The sequence below is a fragment of the Protopterus annectens genome, chromosome 4.part0 (genome assembly GCF_019279795.1).
Source record: "Protopterus annectens isolate FY-2018-M chromosome 4.part0, PAN1.0, whole genome shotgun sequence".
Lineage (NCBI taxonomy): Eukaryota > Metazoa > Chordata > Ceratodontiformes > Protopteridae > Protopterus > Protopterus annectens.
This window is the reverse complement of record NC_056733.1, coordinates 1,945,825,372-1,945,844,919: the sequence shown is the minus strand read 5'-3', so window position 1 is coordinate 1,945,844,919 and position 19,548 is coordinate 1,945,825,372.

Sequence of the window (19,548 nt, the reverse complement as noted above, 5' to 3'; positions counted from 1 at the left end):
ATCCAGAATAAAGTAAACCAGTGTTACAATAACACATCAACATTTGCCACTAACTCACTAAACAGAATCCATCACTGCTTAGCCCTAAAACATCTTGATTGTCTTGAATTACCCAAGAAACTCAATTACACCCAACTACTCCTAGTCCATAAATTAATATACATACCAGAACAAAGCACAGCCCTTCTAGACCTATTGCGTGTATATATACACACACACACACACACACACACACACACACACACACACACACACACACACACACACACACACACACACACTCCCACTGGCCACTTCAATGTGAAAGCAAAATGCTCCTCAGTACCTAAAAAACACACCTGTCAGCAGAAGCTTCTCTCTGTCTATCTCTAGTCCTGCTATGCAGACCACTATTGGAACTCTACCCCCTTTACCTTAAACATACAAGCAACTTTCCAATTTCAGTACCAGTCTAAAAAATATCTACCTGATACCTGAACATGACATTGTACAACCCTCATAACAGATTCATGACCACCTACTTACTATAACTATACCTTTCACAGTATGACTCACTAGCACTTGCATATCTTACCAGGTGGTAAAGGCCTAACATCAGAAGTACCTCAGATTTTAATGATACCATACTACCAATAAATGCTCTTCTACCTTTTCATCCTAATAGCTAACACTTACTACTATGTATTTTCTCTCTATAGTCCTTCCATAACATTCTCATCTTTCTAACATTAATCAGCTCTGTCTCTCCACAACTTTAAGTTTCCCTCCTGCACATTACTCCTCCCCATCACATACTATTACTCTGTATATTTTGGTAACACAATACTCTGCTATTTCTCTCCTCCATATATTATTAGAAATATAGCTAATGTTTTGAATAACTATATATTACTTTACTTACCATAGGCTAGACACTTCTACAAAGTGTCTTGCTAATTGCAGTACATATTATGTTCTTGATCACAATCTCTCCCAGAAATATTCTGTAAATGTATTTCAATCTGTTGTGGGGGGCTCTTATCCAATATCAACTATTGCAAAATTATTTTATGTGTTTTTATGGAGCCTTTGTCCCCATATCATAGTTAAATATTTAATCTATTGCAGGGCTTTCCTCCCCTTTATTATTACTATTCAACTGTTGTTTACATGTTTTTGAACTTTGAGCTCTGTTATGGAACTTTTCTCCCCAGGCTCTGCTGAAACTGGGCCATTGGCTCAGTTGGACATTTCTGGTTACCATGGGATGAATAAATAAAATAAAAAATAAGCATTACATTTGTCTGAATTTTTAATAATTACGGCACAAGGTATATTGTCAAAAACCTTGGCCAGGCCAAGATAAGCAGTATGCACAGAGTGACCATTGTTCCCAATATCTGAAATGTTTTCAAAGAAACTCACTGTGTTCCAGAGACAGGAAATGTGATTAAAAAAACTGATTGAGATCTAGATCAGGTAATTTGCCTATATCTGCATAAATGAGTGCTGATATTATACTTTCCAGGCTGGTGATGCTGAAGGGTTTATAATTACCTGTGTCAGTAGAGGGGCCACCCTTTTGTAGAGTAGTTACAGTGACTGGTCTCCAGGTATCAGGGCTAAGCACTGTGGACAGGATGAGAATGAACAATTTAAGTAGAGGCTGGGATAGTGCAAACTAAGTACTAATGTGACTGCAGCCTGGTGTGTTATCCGATCCCATAGAGATATTATCTTTAGCCTTCTAAGACTTGTTCTGAGGTGTTTTCAGGGGATGCTAAATTTAAGACATAGGGAGTACAAAATGTGAATAAGTGAAGTAAAGGTAGTGCAGAATTTGCTGCTAATATTCTGGCTATATCCTTGGGACTGAAATCTGTTCTATGATTATGGATGTGCTCAGAGTACTGATAAACACAATTACTTAATTTCTTGCATTACTGAAGAAAGAAAGATTTGTAATTTCATTTTGCTATCTGTAGCAGCCTAAAGTCTTTAGCCTGCTTTATTTTTTCTAATAATGTTGTTAAGTTAATTGCTGGCATGTTTCAATGTAGTTTTGAGGTAGAGAGTTGGGGGATTTCTTACAACATTCAATTTTCCCCCTTTTTTGTTATACAGTTTATTGATACAGAATTTCCACAAGAAATGTTTATTTCTGAACTGACCATTATATATAGGGTGGACAGGTACAATCTTTCTATGCAGCTGTTCAGATGCTGGTAATATTTAGATATGAATTTGGCAGCCCTTTCAGTTTGGTCCATTTGGTAGATTGCTGGTAAATTTGCATAGGTCTATTACAAGTTGAAACATGTTTCCTATGGAAAAATCAATAAAGATGGTTCCATTTGGTGGTGAGGTGTACTAGTAAGCCTTTTAGAGAAGGCAATCAATTCATGGACAGATTTAATCAGGGATGATGAGATGTTTTGTAGGGTACAGTTGCGGCTAAGTTTGGGGAGAACCACTTCAACAAGATTGTAGCCACTAGTGGGTAGTTTTACAGTACTCCTGTGCATTAGTATTAGTATTAATAAAATTTATGAAGTACTGAACACATTCATTCTATCTCTTTCCTGCTTAGACTCATAACATTGAGCAGTGCTACCATGATGTTGGCCAAATGTCCAGTAGGGAGATTCTGCATTAAAAGTGGTAGCAGAGACTTTATCCAGCATGCAGAATTCCTTGTATGGTGAAACAGGAAGTCTTATTTGCTATATAATCTCAGGCTGACACATACAGGATGTTCTCAGAATGACACCAACTACTTTGCAGTTGTTAAAGAAAGTTATCCTCTCTTGATATCAAGATATTATTCTTGGTAAAGGCAAGATCCTCGAAGAGAATGTGTCCTTCCTGCTTCTAACACATGCACAGTAAGTTTTAACATGTCACTCTGCATGTCCCATATGGGCTTCCACTAGGTCATAGAAATGCATGGTTGGCTTAAGGTACCTTAGGGCTCTTGTGACATTATGAATAGTGATACCAGACAAGCAGATTACAGTCATCCAGTCTTTGCCTAGTCTGGTGGATGTGGAGTCTTTATGTCTAACTATACAGTCAGGTATGGGAAAGGCCTTTCTGTCTGTGACAGTAGATTTAATGGGTCTCCTTTCCTGATGACTCTTAGAGATGATCTATGTGGAGTTGTAGTATGTGTGAGTGAAGATAGAGTATTAAGCTAAAAATATGGACATCTAAGCAGCATACATTTGAATAGCAAATAGGATTAACTCTTTCTGGTCCCAGAAGGAATATGGGATATGACTCAGAAACATGTTTAAAAAATCAAGAGTGACAAAAATGATAGAAAAATAAAAGGACGTTGTTAAACAGACTGTAAAATCAGTAGACTTTAATTAACTGGATTGTAAAATTCTACCACATAACGTAATTTATTTTTACTTCTGAAAAAGGAGATGTAGGCTGTGTATCCTCTTTCTTTAAATTATTGGTACAACTACTATGTCAGACATGTAGTGCAGTTTTCTGTGTAATATGCAGTGCTAAAAATCAAATTTGATGAGGGGAAGTCAGAAAACCATGTTAAGGGGTAAACCCATCCTGAAAACAGGGACATACTGTGCAGGAGTAAATCAGACCTATAAATGGGGACATTTGTCTAAAATAAAGACAGTTTAGAGGTCTGCCATTGAACATCCTAGATAACAAAAGTCCTCCATACCAGTTACATGATGAAACTTGCTTCCTGGATTAAATTTAGAACTGCCTGTATCCAGTTTAAGTTGAATTCCCAGTCCTCACTGTAGATTACCACAAATACACAACAGTGTGTTGGATAAATTCTATCCATCATTCTGTGAAATGTGGCTGGAAACCCACATAACCCAAAATGTGACACTTTATACAGAAATAGGCTGCCTATAGTTGAGAACATTCTCTTTCTTTTAACCTTTTCTATTAGAGGGCTCTACCACTAACAATTTTCTACAACCAGTGTGGTAGGATAACACACCTTCCCTAAATTTTCTGTTAGTTCCCCTGCCCTAGAATATCTCATTATGTTTATAGAAACCATTGTGTAAAATCTGATCATACCACTTGACTTAGCACCAACACCACAAAGCTATTATTGCCAACAGTTGGAGCGGAGGGGTATGGCAGTGTGATGCAGTTCCTATGCTACAGGGTTTGATTCCCTCAGCTTTCATTTGTCTACTGTGTGACCTTGAGCAAGTTACTTAACCAGCCATTGCTCCTGACAAGGGACATGTGCACAGTTTGTGTACCTGGTTAATAAATGGGTATTATTATCATTACACATACTGTGATTATTCAATAACCGCAAACTACAAAACATTTTCTGTATCTCCTTACTAGTAGTTAGTCTCCAAATTTCCAGGGTCCTATTCTACTTCTGTTTGACGCTTACTTTCTCCTGGCTCCATAGTTATATCATGTTTATATAAAGTAGTTCTTCCTGGGATAACATAGATCACATCCTTTTTTTAACATAAATTCCTTTATAAATTCCATAAATTCCTGTTTATGACACATTGATAAGTTTCCGGTGACCAGTACCAGAAGATCAGATTCCATAATCTGAAGGCAACTTGACACAGGGAAGCTACCAACATCCTTTTGCTTTTCCACAATAATACACTGACATGATAAATTTACTCAGTTTCCTCCTGTATGGTTGCTGGACATCGCAGTTTGTTTTCCCACTTTCCCTATTATTTCATGGTGCCCTTCCCAAGTTGCAAGATACTTGTTCTCCACTACTGAAATGAGGAATAATACTTTTTTAATAGGTTGGAAAACTGTATCTTTAGCATTAAAAGCACATAAAACGATGTGTGTAGTGACACTACTTTGCACTTTTCTGCTCTGTTCCATCTGATTGCATTTGTTAGTTTGTTCTGGGACATACCCCCGGATTCACGAATCCTCCATGTAAGACTTAATAAGTCTTACTCGGAGGCTGCAGTTGAATGGTATGACATCAGCGTACCATGAATATTCATGAGGGCATGCTGACTCAACCGTAACTCCTATACGGACCGAGTATGAACGCAGGGGGCGTGTCTGACTGCCGAACAGTCTAAATGTCCACGCCCCTGCAAGTGTAGTAAAAGCAAAATATCAACACACAAGAGCGAGTTCGCTCAAATGTACTTGCACCCAACACCACACACCCTGACACTGTAAACCCCCATCACAGTTATAAAAAGTAAAATATTTATTTATTTTTTTTAAATCCACGATATAGCTGCCCGTATTTACGCGTGTGTGCACGTGTGTGCCCATTGCTTAGCTATAGTTAACAATTCTGACATGGAAGAGCATAAGAAAGAATGTTTATACAAATCACACCAAATTGCAATAGCGTAATAGTAGACCGTATGCACAAAGAGGAGGTATTCATGGTTCGAGTCCCACCACTCCCCTTCTTATTTATGTTTTAAATCAGCATTTGAAATAATACCAGACATATATGATAAAAATATTATTAAAAGCAGTGAAGTGGCCAATATATCAGTGAACAAAATATATATTTTTAAAAGATCCAGATATATAATAGCCTGCTGTTAAGCAGTGCTTTACCCAGCTTAAAAGAGGTGCCCATAGTTTAATAGTGCTTTACCCAGCTAAGCAGAGGTGCCCATAGTTTAATAGCGTGTTACCCAGCTAAGCAGAGGTGCCCATAGTTTAATAGCACTTTACACAGCTAAACAGAGTTGCCCATAATTTAATAGCACTTTACCCAGCACAGTAGAGTTGCCCAAAGTTTAAAAGCGCTTTACCTAGCACAATGTGTTTGTGTGGACATGTGCGCTGCGCCAACCAGGGCACCGTAGGGCACCAAGGAGCAACGTAGAGCAAAGTTGCTTAAATGCAGCCACACCCCCTAGCCTGTCTAGACAGTATGAAAATAAAATGAATGAAAAGGTTCGAACCCAAGACTCTGTGCATCAGAAGCAAAGTACAGAACCACTATGCCATGACAACATAGGGGAAGCATCCACTGTTAACATTCATATACTTACGAATGATAGTTTAACCATTACTAAGCAGGTCTGCAGTCAGCTGAGAATTTTACGAAATGGCCAATCACAAAAAAGTGCGGAGAAATGCGACATATTTAAGCCCCACAGGCAGGAATACACGTCATAACAGATTGTAGCTCACATCTGCAGTTAGAATGTCTGGTGTCGGAGAGGGAACACGCTTCCGAGCGCAACGTTGGGGCATCGAGGAGTCCAAATACATGGTTTGGCTCCTTGTCCAACGTCACAAGTCAAGACTCCTGCAGGGCCAGTTCCAAGGGATAGAGTACAAGGCAGAGACTTGGAACCGGTTAGCTCGTGACCTCACCAGTGCCACAGGCATTCCTCGGACTGGTGAGCAGGTCCGTCACCACCAAGCAGACCTGAAGAGACGAAAGCAGGACCACCTGAACCAGTGGATACAGGAGGCCCGTGGGATGCAGGATGCCGCACAACTGAGTATGTAGCCATTGAATGCAGTATGTAAGAATTGATAATGGAGTATGTATAATGGATAGGTATGTCTCAATATCCCCTCATTTACTTTACAGCTGCAGGTGACCGTGCTATGAATCAGCAAGCCTATGCTGATAGGCTGCTAATGCTGCACCACCAGGCAGGTTAGTGATTATTCTGCATGTATTGTTATATAAAATATGGGAGAGAGCATGAAAGAAAGTGTTGTAGTCCAATAATACAGCCATAAAATTGCCTGAATAAGTCCTCTGCATGTACTGTCAGATAAAAACGTCAGAGAGGCAGAAAAAGAGTGTTGAAACCCTTAAGAAAGGTAACATATGTCTGGAATAATATCTCTGCAGGCACTGTCATATAAAATAAGTGAGTGAGCCTGAAAAAAGAGTGTGCTAACCTATTAATAAAGGTATAATACATCTTGAACATGTCTGCCATATACACCGTTAAAACAAATAAAGGAGTGAGCCTGTGGAAAAGTGTGTAATGTCATTAATAAAGGTCTAAAACCCAGAGTGTGTCTGTGTCAAAGAGTCTGAAATGAGGTTGTACCCTTGCATTATACAAACAGTACTGTTTGAAAAGGTACTGGCAACCCAGAGTTGTGCAGTCCCATATAAAGTGGGTGATGGAAGTGCTAGTAGCTGTGAAACATATATACAGTCCACAACAGTCAGTTACTGGCTGGCATGAATAAGTAAAACTGGCATATGTGTAGCATGTTATGTTTTCCCCAAAAAATGTGAGTGTGCGTCAAAAAATGCAGGGTTCTGTATAAATCAAAGTGAAAATGTCATGTGAAAACATCCCAGATATGTAGATAAAGAAATATAAATGCAGTCAAGAAATATGTAGCAGTAACATCTGCATCCTGGACAGTTAGTTTGTCAGATATAGGTCAGGCATATATTGAACTAGCCAAACCCATTACACAACTTAATGAATGGTGGCAAGTGTAATAATACATGTAGGGGATATACACTTGCAGTCACTAGGAATGTAGTGTAGATGAAAAGGTCATTAAAAGATGTTAACCAAGGTATTTTCTACACCCTACTGTATGTGCATAAACCATGCAATTCCACACCTCAATGGGTATGTGTAATCTTAAATATTTGTTGGGACATATGTCCTATTATTCTATAAATATTTGCATTCACATTGATGCATGTGCCCTGTTTGAACACCACAATCATGGTGGCCTGTTGCTACCAAACATCCCTGCATGCTGTTGGAATAACCACTGTGGTTCAATATATGCATGTGTTATGCTTGCTGTTCAACTGTTGTACCCTTGGTGTTGGGTTAATGGGAATATTATTGTATGCTGTTACAACTAATCTGGAATGCTGTTTTGCTTATGTTGTAATTAAACACACCTAATCACAGAACGTATGGAAAGGCTGGTCCCAGCGGACCTACATGTCCATCCTCAGCCGGTAAGTGCACCTGGCACCAGCAGGTCTGGTGCCCAGCCCAGGCTCCCCTCCTCTGTTGGTCCTGTGCCACCTTCAGATGGAAGCATTGCAGGGGATGGGGCTCATCCCCCCCGTGCAAGCGTGGGCGGAGAAGGGCCATCTGTCACCCTTCGAAGGGTCTAGATTGTTCAGTCGCTGATCCCCTACGCCAGCTTGAGGCGAGAGTGGCGAGTCTCATGGATGAGCCTGCCCGTCCTACGCAGCCACCAGCACAGCCACCCTCGGGGCTGTGAAGGTGCAGTGGTGACTGCCCATGGTTGGGGATCTCAGTTCCACTGTTACCATCTGTGGGCTCATGGGCTTGCGATTTCCAAACAACCTTCCCCGTCAATTGTGTTCACCCACCCCATGTGTCAAATTCCGCCCCTGTATGCGTCTTGTTTGTCTTGTCTGTTTACCTCCCCAACCTACCTCCCCAAATATACCTACATCCCCTACCTCACATTCCACTCTCACCTGAAAAAAAAAAAAAAAAAAGGGCAATCTGTTCCCACAAAAAAATTACGCCCCATACATAGCTGCCCATTTCGCACACATTTCCGCCGGACATGTAAACTGATAATTATAATTGGCACTACAACATACTCTGTTGTCCTCACCCCTCTCTCAGGGGTGGAAGGTTGCAAATTTCACACCAAATTACGAACATATGCACGGCTGTTGCTGGTACAAAAATGGGCAACTATGGGCCTTCCCTACACCCTTCCTGCACATCCCAGCTGGTTTCCCTACTGTCTTTCCCTCTTTGTGCCCCCTTTTTCATCACTTTTCTATCTCCCCATTTTCTTTTCTTTCAAAGAAATTAGCGTGGGGTTAGCATGAGTAAGCACTTTTAAGCAGTAGTTAGCGGGGGTGCGCGAGTGTAAGCTTGTGTGCGCTTAGCTAAGCATCGCTAAGTGTCGCACAAACCTGCTTACAACTGCTTAAAAGTGCCTTAGTCACTCTGTATGACAGGGCCCTTGTATTGCTCAGCAGAAAAATAAAATACACCTGTCAGTCTCGAACCCCAGACCTTGGGCTCACCAGTCTGCATGAAGTACCACTACATCACAGCAGATATACAATAACTTGGTGCTGAAAGAAATATATCATGCATTACAATGAGTGAATGTAAAGGGAGAATAGGAATGGCATAACACAACTCATGTTCTGTGGCCCTTAACCAGCAAGTGTTGTGGAATTGCATGACATGACTGTGAAAAGAGAACCATCCATGCTAGTAGGGAATAATGTTACAGTGGCACCTTACAAACCCCATACATTATCAGAGGAGGATAAACACTGGCATATTTGAATAGGTTAGAGGCCAGACCTCCCAACTGTAACTGGTTTACAGGGATATCCCTGATTTGCCAACAGATGTTAGCTGTGCCACTCAGACTCCCTGTGAAATGTAGTAGCAGTAGGCAGAAAGGTGGGGAATCCCACTTAATGATAAATGTCAATAAGTGAGAGTAGACACTGCTAGCATATCAGAAAAGGTGTAGTAATACATATGCTCAGAATCCAGATATGAGACATATACCAACCTTCTGACTGAGACAACAGTGTCCACAGCAAACAAGCATGGTCCCCACCTTGCAAAACTGAAAGGGCTACGCCTACCTAACCAATCATTTTATAGCAGTGTCCTGAAATCACAGTGAGAACTGCAATTACCACACAGCAGGCTGCATGCAATTACTAAATGGTGGGCACCAATTGGTGCAGAGGCCATCACATGCACATGTGCATATACATAGAAAAGCAGCCTGTATCTGCTGTCCACACATGCAATAATATCATTGCACCAACTGGGAGAGAGAGAGAGAGCGCGAGTGAGAGAGACAGACAGAGACAGACAGACAGACGGATACAAACAGGCAGTAGGAGACAGACACTGAAAACAAACAGCAACACACAGTGGAAACCAAAACTAAAAAAAAAATACAACACCTACAACAGACGGATGTGAGGAATACAAAGGTAAGGTATGTAACAGATATGTATTTGCTGACATCTGAAAGATGTGTCTGAAGGGTACCCTACATACTGTGAATCATCCATATGTGGCAGCAGTCCGTATCTATATGTGCATGCACATTTGCATAGGGCAAGGGACGTACTGCAACTGTTAGTGAAGACTGGACATATGTATGTTGTTGAAGGCTGCTATGTGCACATATGTATGTAGATTGTAGTGTGTGGCATTGCAGACAGCAAGCAGTGCCAGTATATGTCATGTGGTGATTAAACGCTGTGGGACTGAGCTACAGGCAGTGAGGCCTGCTACAGCTATACAGCCTGAGGACAGCAGAATGCATTCTGCACAACATTGTGCAATAGTGTTACATAACCGTATGTCTCACAACTGTTGCATAACTGATATCCCCACCATGAAAGGTGGGCAGTATATGTGCCTATATGTGCAGCTATATGTACAGCAATGGATGTTTAGATGTATGTGTATATATACATGTGTATGTCTGTATAGATATATAGGTATATATATATAGGTATATATATATGTATATATATATATATATATATATATATTATAGATATATAGATCTATATATATAGATATATACATATATACATATATACATATAAAGATAGATATAGATATATGTAGATATATATAGATAGATAGATATATGGATATATATTGATATATATGGGTATATATGGATAAATATAGATATATATCAATATATATGGATATATATATATAGATATATATAGATATATATATGGGTATATATGGATATATATAGATATATATAGATATATATATGGATATGTATGGATATGTATAGATATGTATGGATATGTATGGATATGGATAGATATGGATAGATATGTATAGATATGGATAGATATGTATAGATATGTATAGATATGTATAGATATGTATATATGTATGTATGTATATATGTATATATATATATATATATATATATATATATATATATATATATATATATATATATATAGGGAGAGAGAGAGAGAGAGGGAGACACGGGGTCATATATACTGCAACAGGTGCCTGTTGTCCAAGGCATGGACTGAACACCAGTGTTGATACTGCAGTGCCATACCCCATTCCAAAACACCTTACGCAGTAACTGCTACATAGGTGGTAGCCTGCCTAACACTGAAGGTGTCAGAAGGGAACACAGGACACAGGTGGACAGCAGGCTCCCCTTTGATAATCACGGTGCCACAGTAGTCATGTAATCTGTCTACGTGGTACGTGTCATCACAAAAGGTGTGTCATATAGGGAAATATAGGTCGGTGTTCCCCTCTACTCATCACAATGCCCCATGTGGTATGTACCTCACATGACAACTACAGCAAATGGAAAGGCCACAGACATACCTAACAGCTCTGATTGTCAATGTAGCATTGTTTACATCACTGTTAGGTTTGAGTATGTATTGTCCACCCATGTGCCACTTGGCTGAAGTGTAATGTGTTGCCAGCATGTGTTAGTGAGTGGACAGTACGTGTGTGATGTTTGCAGCACAGATTAGCAAGTGTACATCTGTGAACATGGTGGGTGCACACTGTCTGCATGTACGTGCATAGTGGACCCATGGGACGTGTGGCATACCCTGTCGTACACATTGTTAACATCTCATAGTATCTTTCAATGGCCAGTATGCATTCTACTATAGTTATGTACTAACATGGGTAGACATGTGTGTATGACATGGGTTGACACTATGCTGTGGGTGATACCGTTAATATCTGTCAGTGATTTGCAGTCTGGTAATATACACAACCTCAACAGCATGACTATAAGCAATCATTGGATGATTTCCTGACAAATGACACTCAGTCATAGGGAACTCAGTATAAGTTGGATCCTTCCGGTGCTAAGCTATAACACTAACTAGTGGTAATGACCACCACCCATTCCTGTGACCACAACTGTTTGGTATATAGCCCCCTTAGGTACATGCAAACACAGTAGGGATGTGTCCATCCAAATCTGAAAATGCATGCATTGGCCTACAATGCATTCCCTGGATGGGACACATATTCTACACAAAGGTATCATACAGACAGATACCTGTTGTCTGATACATGCTGTATAGCAGTAAGCCGACTATGGCATAGTCATCCTCATGTACTATACATACTATCCCGTCAGTACCACACAGGTGGTAGCCCTCAACATGTATGTTGGGTACCAATGTGTACATACAGCCTCATGTTATGTCATGTGTTCCTTGGTATCCACATATCCATAGGTATTGTGGAGTCCCAAGGTGTATCACATAAGACATTAGAGGCCTGAATGCATATCCACAAGGCAGTTATACACCTATAAAGACTGTCCATTATTGGCAGTCATTGTTGTGTATGAACATGTCTGACATATACCCTAGGCATATACCCCCACTCACACTACTCATAAGTAACTGTCATGGGTGTGTGTGGCACAGATGACCTTGGCCACAGAACATGACAGTGGACGGCCTTGTCACATACATACATATGTGACCTACGATCTGAGAAGCAGCGGCACAACCTGTCAATGTAAACAAATGTATTCATGTAGTATGCAGGCTTCACACCTATGTACTGATTGAGGGGACATGCACACATATATATTTGCCATGCAGATACCTGATGTGTGCAATGCACTTACTGTTGTAATCATAATATGTCATACCATAGTAAAAGCAAAACCCACACCGCATTGACCAACAGTGATACACACACAGTCAGCATTTGCAGGATTCAAACTCCTACCTAACTATGTTATGATACTAGAGAGAGATGCATTAAATCGGTGCGCTATTTGTTTTACTGGCTGGTGCCCCTTCTCCGTCTGTATTTGTAGGATGGTGACATCATCAGTCTTTCCAAAGAGGAATGTACCTCTTTTAGTGTTTTTTCCTCAGTCTCCAAAAAGGGCACTCCTTTCAAAGACAATTGCACACATACACATCCCCCACACACAAACACACAGTCAGCGTTCGCAGGATCTAAACCCCTAGCTAACTATGTTATGATAGTAGAGAGCGCTGCATTAACACGGCGCGCTATTTGCTTTACTAGCTGGTTGCTCTTCTCCATCTGTATTTGTAGGATGGTGACATCATCAGTCTTTCCAAAGAGGAATGTACCTATTTTAGTGTGTTTTCCCAGTCTACAAAAAGGGCACTCCTTTCAACGACAGTTGCACACATACACACACCCCCCCACACACAGTCAGCGTTTGCAGGATTCAAATCCCTACCTATGTTATGATACTAGAGAGCAATGCATTAACACGGTATGCTATTTGCTTTACTGGGTGGTTTCCCTTCTCCTGCTGTATTTGTAGGATGGTGACATCATCAGACTTTCCAAAGAGGAATGTGCCTCTTTTAGTGGGTTTTCCCAGTCTCCAAAAAGGGAACACCTCTCAAAGGAAACTGCACATATACACCCCCTTCCAAACACACACACACACACACACACACACACACACACACACACACACACACACACACACACACACACACACACTCACTGTTTGCAGAGTTCAAACCCCTATCTAACTATGTTATGATACTAGAGAGAGAGACATGCATTAACATGGTGCGCTATTTGCTTTACTGGCTGGTTTTTCTTCTCCTGCTGTATTTCTAGGATGGTGACATCATCAGACTGGACATGGTGATGTGTGTACACTTTGTTTTATGCCATTCCAGGAATGGTCTATGTGGGTCAGCAGGTGTCAACAGCTTGAACAAGACCTCATAATCCTTACCTTGTGTGATCTATTTGTGGACACATTGACATTCCGTCATATGTCAACACATATTTATGCATAGCTTGTTGGTTTTGTGGATACTACATGTATCTGGGATGTTGATAAAGGGCTATTCAAAGTCTATGTGAGACATGTGTAGATGTGTTCATTGATGTATGTCTTGGGTGGCTGCCTTACAAACAGTCTAGTATGTTTGGGAACCATGATCCGCACATGAACATACCACATTTGGTACGGTTGTGTGTATGTCAGTTTCCAATAGCTCTGTTTATGACTGCAACCATGACGGACTCCATGACCTTGCAGATCAGGCTTCATAGGCGTACTGGACTTGACTTCCCATGGTGTGTTGTGGACCAACACTTGTGGGGAGTGCTATATGTTGCTGTGACACATTCAACAGTTCCACATCCTGTGTAGGGGGTGAGGCTCAGCTGACTGTTCAGGTGCAGGATCTGTTTGTTCTGTAGTTTGTGCATGACACATATTGGGAATCAATGTATTCCACTTGCTGCTATGCTTTTGGCAGTGGGGGTAGCTGCTCATCCATTCTACATGTGATATCTCCTGGTATGATGATATGGCCCATTGTCAGTGGGAGGTGGGTATGTACATATGTGCCTGTCTGTCAGGATGTCGGCATTGTCAGTTAGGTACAGTTGGCCCTGACTCAGGACATATATGGGTGTACATTGCTATTTATGACATAGCTGAAAGAGGTGTCATGATTCAGTCTGGACTCCTTCTCAGCTACTCTTTACAAAACACCAACGAACATGAGCGCTAATCCCTGTTATACTCTTTTACACACTTAACACCCTACTGATTCTTTGTGATCAGGCTACAGAGTATGTCATCATAATATCCTGGCTTGTCCAGGGGTCGGTTTTGTGTGTACTCTCCAGTCCAGCTGGTGAATATTGTGATATTGACACAATGTCACATCTGCCTCGTGTACACAGACAACCCTCTCCTCCTCCAGACAAACTCAGATATATGTGTGAGATGCACCTATAGAGACATACAGGGTGCTGAGTTCTCTCGACCCATGACTGGCACAGTCTATCAGGTGGTGAAGGTAACCACACACACCACATATCAGTTTCACATATCCTCTAGCGACAGCACTCAAACCACATTATCACACACAGACATACTCGGATGCTGTAAATGTACTCTGCCTAAGCAGCAGAGACCTCCAAAGCAGACACACACACAACTGCTACCCCACTACAATACCCACATATCACATAGTTCACAATGTCAGTGTGCCACACAGTCACTGCTCTTCAGGCTAAACAACACACCTAATACACTTGTAATAGGCGACACTTACTGTCAGACACACTGACGTACCCCTCACCAGCCCTAACAAGGGAATAGTAACTTTGGGCTGTCTGTCGGGTGCCAGGATCTGCCACATAACACAGACAGTCAGGTCACTCCAAAGCAAGTACAGGACTGGCACCATCATTGTCCATGCTGGTGCGTAAAACCTCAGACGTTACTCCCTGGACCACATGACATGATACTTGGAGGAACACTCTGATCATGTAGCCCAGGCCAGTATGACCCTGACCTTGTCTAGCATCTTACACCCACCAATTATGATGTCACAGTATACAGACAAACATATCACGTTTAACAGTTGCCTAACAAATTTGTTTCATTCATAGGGGAAACAGTGTCTGTCAGCCTGTGGTGACATGCTCAACATGCCACGTAGCTTCACTATGGACAACTTGCACCTGTCACCCCTGGACTTTTGAATGCTGGCTAAGGCTCTTGCTACCACCATAGTGCCTTTTTTAAGCAGGGCTCAAAAGACTAACCCACCTCCATAGACATTACAGGTTAAATGAAACTAAGGGTAATGCTGCTCAACACCAGATGTGTTACCCTCATATTGCGACCACTCAGGACTCTCCTCAGTATGGAGGATAGCGATATCTGTGCACTAACAGATGCCTGGTTCAGGCTCACTTATGCACACCAGCACTACCAGGTTATGTTTCATACCATGCTTTCTGACAACAAGACTTGGAACAGACAACACAACTAGGGGGAGTATCCATATACATCACAGATACACACACCTCCGGGTTAGTAGCACTGCACAAAGCATCACAGACCATACATATACAACTACCATTGTGCAAAACTGCCTTTCAGTTTGTTGCCTGCTACAGACCACCCTCCTAAACTCAGGAACCACACTCGGCTTTCATGGGAACTATGGAGAATATGAAGGTCTCCACAAACACCATTATATTGGGTGACTTCATATACACAAATATTGACTGGGGATACTACTCAAGCCCCAACACCCTCACCCAACAGTCGCTACAATTTGTAGACTCATATGCTATGGCACAAACAGTCAGCGCAGCCACAAGGGGGAATACATATTGGACCTGATCATCACCAACATGGGGAATCTATGTTTCACACCAGCGATATACCCCTAATTGGTAAGGTCAGAACATACATGTATCTCACTGGACATACATATACCCTCCACACACCCATCCTGGGTAATCTTGGTGAACTTCTCATTAGCCAATGTCTCACTTCACCAAAGCAAGGTGGTATCCTTCAGAGACCCTGAGACAGTGACAAATATGGCTCACACTGCTGAATCCTTTGCATACACATTCTATGGACACCTATTGGACTGCATGGATTGTGCTATCCCAAATACAACAGGACTCACTACTCCAATGGCAGGGGACCTGTCTGGTAGACCCCAGCCATTAATAAGCTGAACAACTTCAGGAGGTTGCTACTACATGATAGACCACAATCCCAGACTGGGAAGGCATCTGTGATCTGTACTAGCAGACAGCTATGATCACTCATGAACTTTTCTAAGGGCCGCTTCTACCAGACAATTGCACCAGACACGTTGGACTATCACACAGCCTTTTTCAATTATGTCAGGAACCTGGGTGGACACTCACTGATATGCTGTGAGTTACTGCATACTGACTAAATGTACCCTGAACCCACTGGCATTGCCAACATCCTGGCAAACAGGTTCAGTGCAGATGTCTCCCCCCTATCCCCCCTAAGGAGCAACTATCCATCCCAACAGAGTATAACCTCCCTGACATCACACAGTAACAGGTGAGTGCTGCCCTCCCCAAAGCGTACATCACAGTATCAATGGGACCAGATGGTGTCCCGGCCTGCATCTTACACGAGCTTCATGACAGGCGTAACCCTCACATTACATCACTGTTCAATATCGGAGTTACTACAGGATATGTATCCAAGAAATGGCGTACAGTGACAGTGGTCCCACTCCACAGAGTTGGTGCCACAATGGACCACAGACAATATTTCCCTATAAGCCTAACTAGCCTGTTCTGCAAAGCTATGGAGCGTATTGTCATGGGACTCATACACATAGACATCGGGAACCTACAGACACTGTGTCCTACACATTTCAGCATTGTTGTGGGCAGATCTTGCCTCTTGAACCTGTTTGTATTCTTTAAATGGTTAACAGGTCCATCAACATAGGGACGGTTGTCCACACAGCCTACCTGATCCTTGCAAAACCCTTCAACACAATAACCCACTGGGCCATTATGCATAGGCTCACCAGCATCGATATGGGCACATATCTCACACAATGGATTGCTACCTGGATCAGGGATAGCACCCACATGGTCAGAATTGCAGGTGCCATGTCTGACTATACAACAGTTACACGTGGCATCACACACAGCTCGGTCCTGGGACCTCTCTTGTTCAGTATATATTTATCTGATGTACAGGCTACCACAGGGGGAATATGGCTGAACATGTTTGCACTTGACTGCAAACTGGGTGCCATGATCAACTCTCCAGCTGCCACATGCATACTCAAACAGGGTCTCACAGAGATGGATGACTGGTGCCTGAGCCATGCCCTACAGGTAAATGCCATTAGTTGCATAGTCATCCCCTTTGGGAATAACAACATGCCCTCACATTACCACATAGGTAGTCCTCCATTACATACGGTAGGAGTTGTTAGGGATTTGGGGACATGACTTGTTAATACTGTCGCCTTTGACATTCACGTTGTCAAAGTGGTTGGACACACCTTCTATGTGGACCACCTTATCCCACATGGTTTCACATCTAGATCGAGTGAGGTCATTGTGCCCCTATACTCATCACAACCATGCTTGGTTACAATGCCACATTTGGGGTGTACCGTACCAGACACCTGCAGCAACTGTACTGGCCACAGAAGTTCCTCACCAAGCAGATCTAGGGACTCACACAGATGCCCTGCACAGTTCGGATGCAGTAACTCCAGCTCTACTCAGTCGCTTACCACCTACTCGGATATGATGTGTGCCTGTTGTTTACAGATATACCCAACCTAGATTTACTGGACATACTCCACCTCAGGATATCCGACTCCCTTGGAGCTACACACTCCAGGGACGTATACCTCAGCACAGATGTTAATAGGACATGCTGGAGGGACAGATTCTTATCCCAGAGCCTCCACTCACTCCAGATTGTAATCCCAGTTTCACATAGGCAGAGCCACCCACTGACCACCTACAGGAGACATCTTCACGACTGTATGGGTGATCGTATGTTTACCCCTGGGATATCTTCTGTGTCCCTGCTAGACAGAGGCACACTAGCCTAAATGTACATGGGCTATCTTGTGAGACCTACTATTCACACACACAGTGTAGTAATCTGACAGGGTTGCGAATGCCAAACACACACTGGCTAGGCTTGTACATTCCCTAGGGCAGATAGCCTAGTATTGACCTCTGAACCTATGCTAATGTTCAGGATGCACAATGTTTATTGCTGATACTGTTTGCAGGTCTTTATCATCTTTGCTTTACCAGTTTCTATGAACAACATCGGTATTTGCAGAACATATTTGATTATGACAGGGTTCCACTATATTATAGATGTGTCTGTTGTCATATAACTGTGTGCACGGGGTGCATTGCTGGATAGTGACAGGTTCCTGGGTTAACACATGCAACTGCCAGATATGCGTGGCCCACTGCTGTACTCAGACATGGCCTAAATGTGTGAGCATGCCCAGTTCAGGCTTTCCATGTTTTGTTGTCTGACATTTCTCTCATTTATTCAAGTGTGTGAGCATGCCCAGTGTGACCTTTCAGTATGTTGCTATCTGAGGTCCACTACATTTGTTGATGTGTGTGAACATGACCAATATTAACATTTATATTGTGTGTGTTGGAAGTCAGGTTCTGTTCTTACTGCAGGACTCACCTTTGTGTCATAACTCGACAGGGATTATGCTGTGCCTGCAGGGTTTTCATTAGATACTTTGCATAAACTTATCAACATTACTTCATACAGGCTGACCACTGCAATACTGCCATGGTTTAGTGGTTCAGTACTTTGACTATAGTGCACAGTATCTTGGGTTTGAGGCCCATCACTGCTTTATATTTTCATACTGAGCAGACCAGACTGCTTAAGGGCCAGTTAAACAAATATGAGCATGTTGGCATTTGTTCAGCTATGCCCTACTTAGACCAGGCTTGTCCGACATTGCTCAATATTCACCAACATTGTTGGACGTTGCCCAATATTACTCAACATTGACCACAGTTGTGCTAGTTGGTGTGTGCGATTTTATTTGCATATACTACATGGTGGTAAATGCTGTTTAGCACTAATTTATATTGCTTAACACATGGCAATCATGCCTTAGGTGGTGCTGCAGGGTTGCCTATGTCGGATGCACATACTACACTCCCTGTACATGTTTGAAAGCAGGTAGTGTCAACTTAGGCGTCCCTTTTACTATATGTGTGAGTCAGAGAGAGGTATAATTTCCAG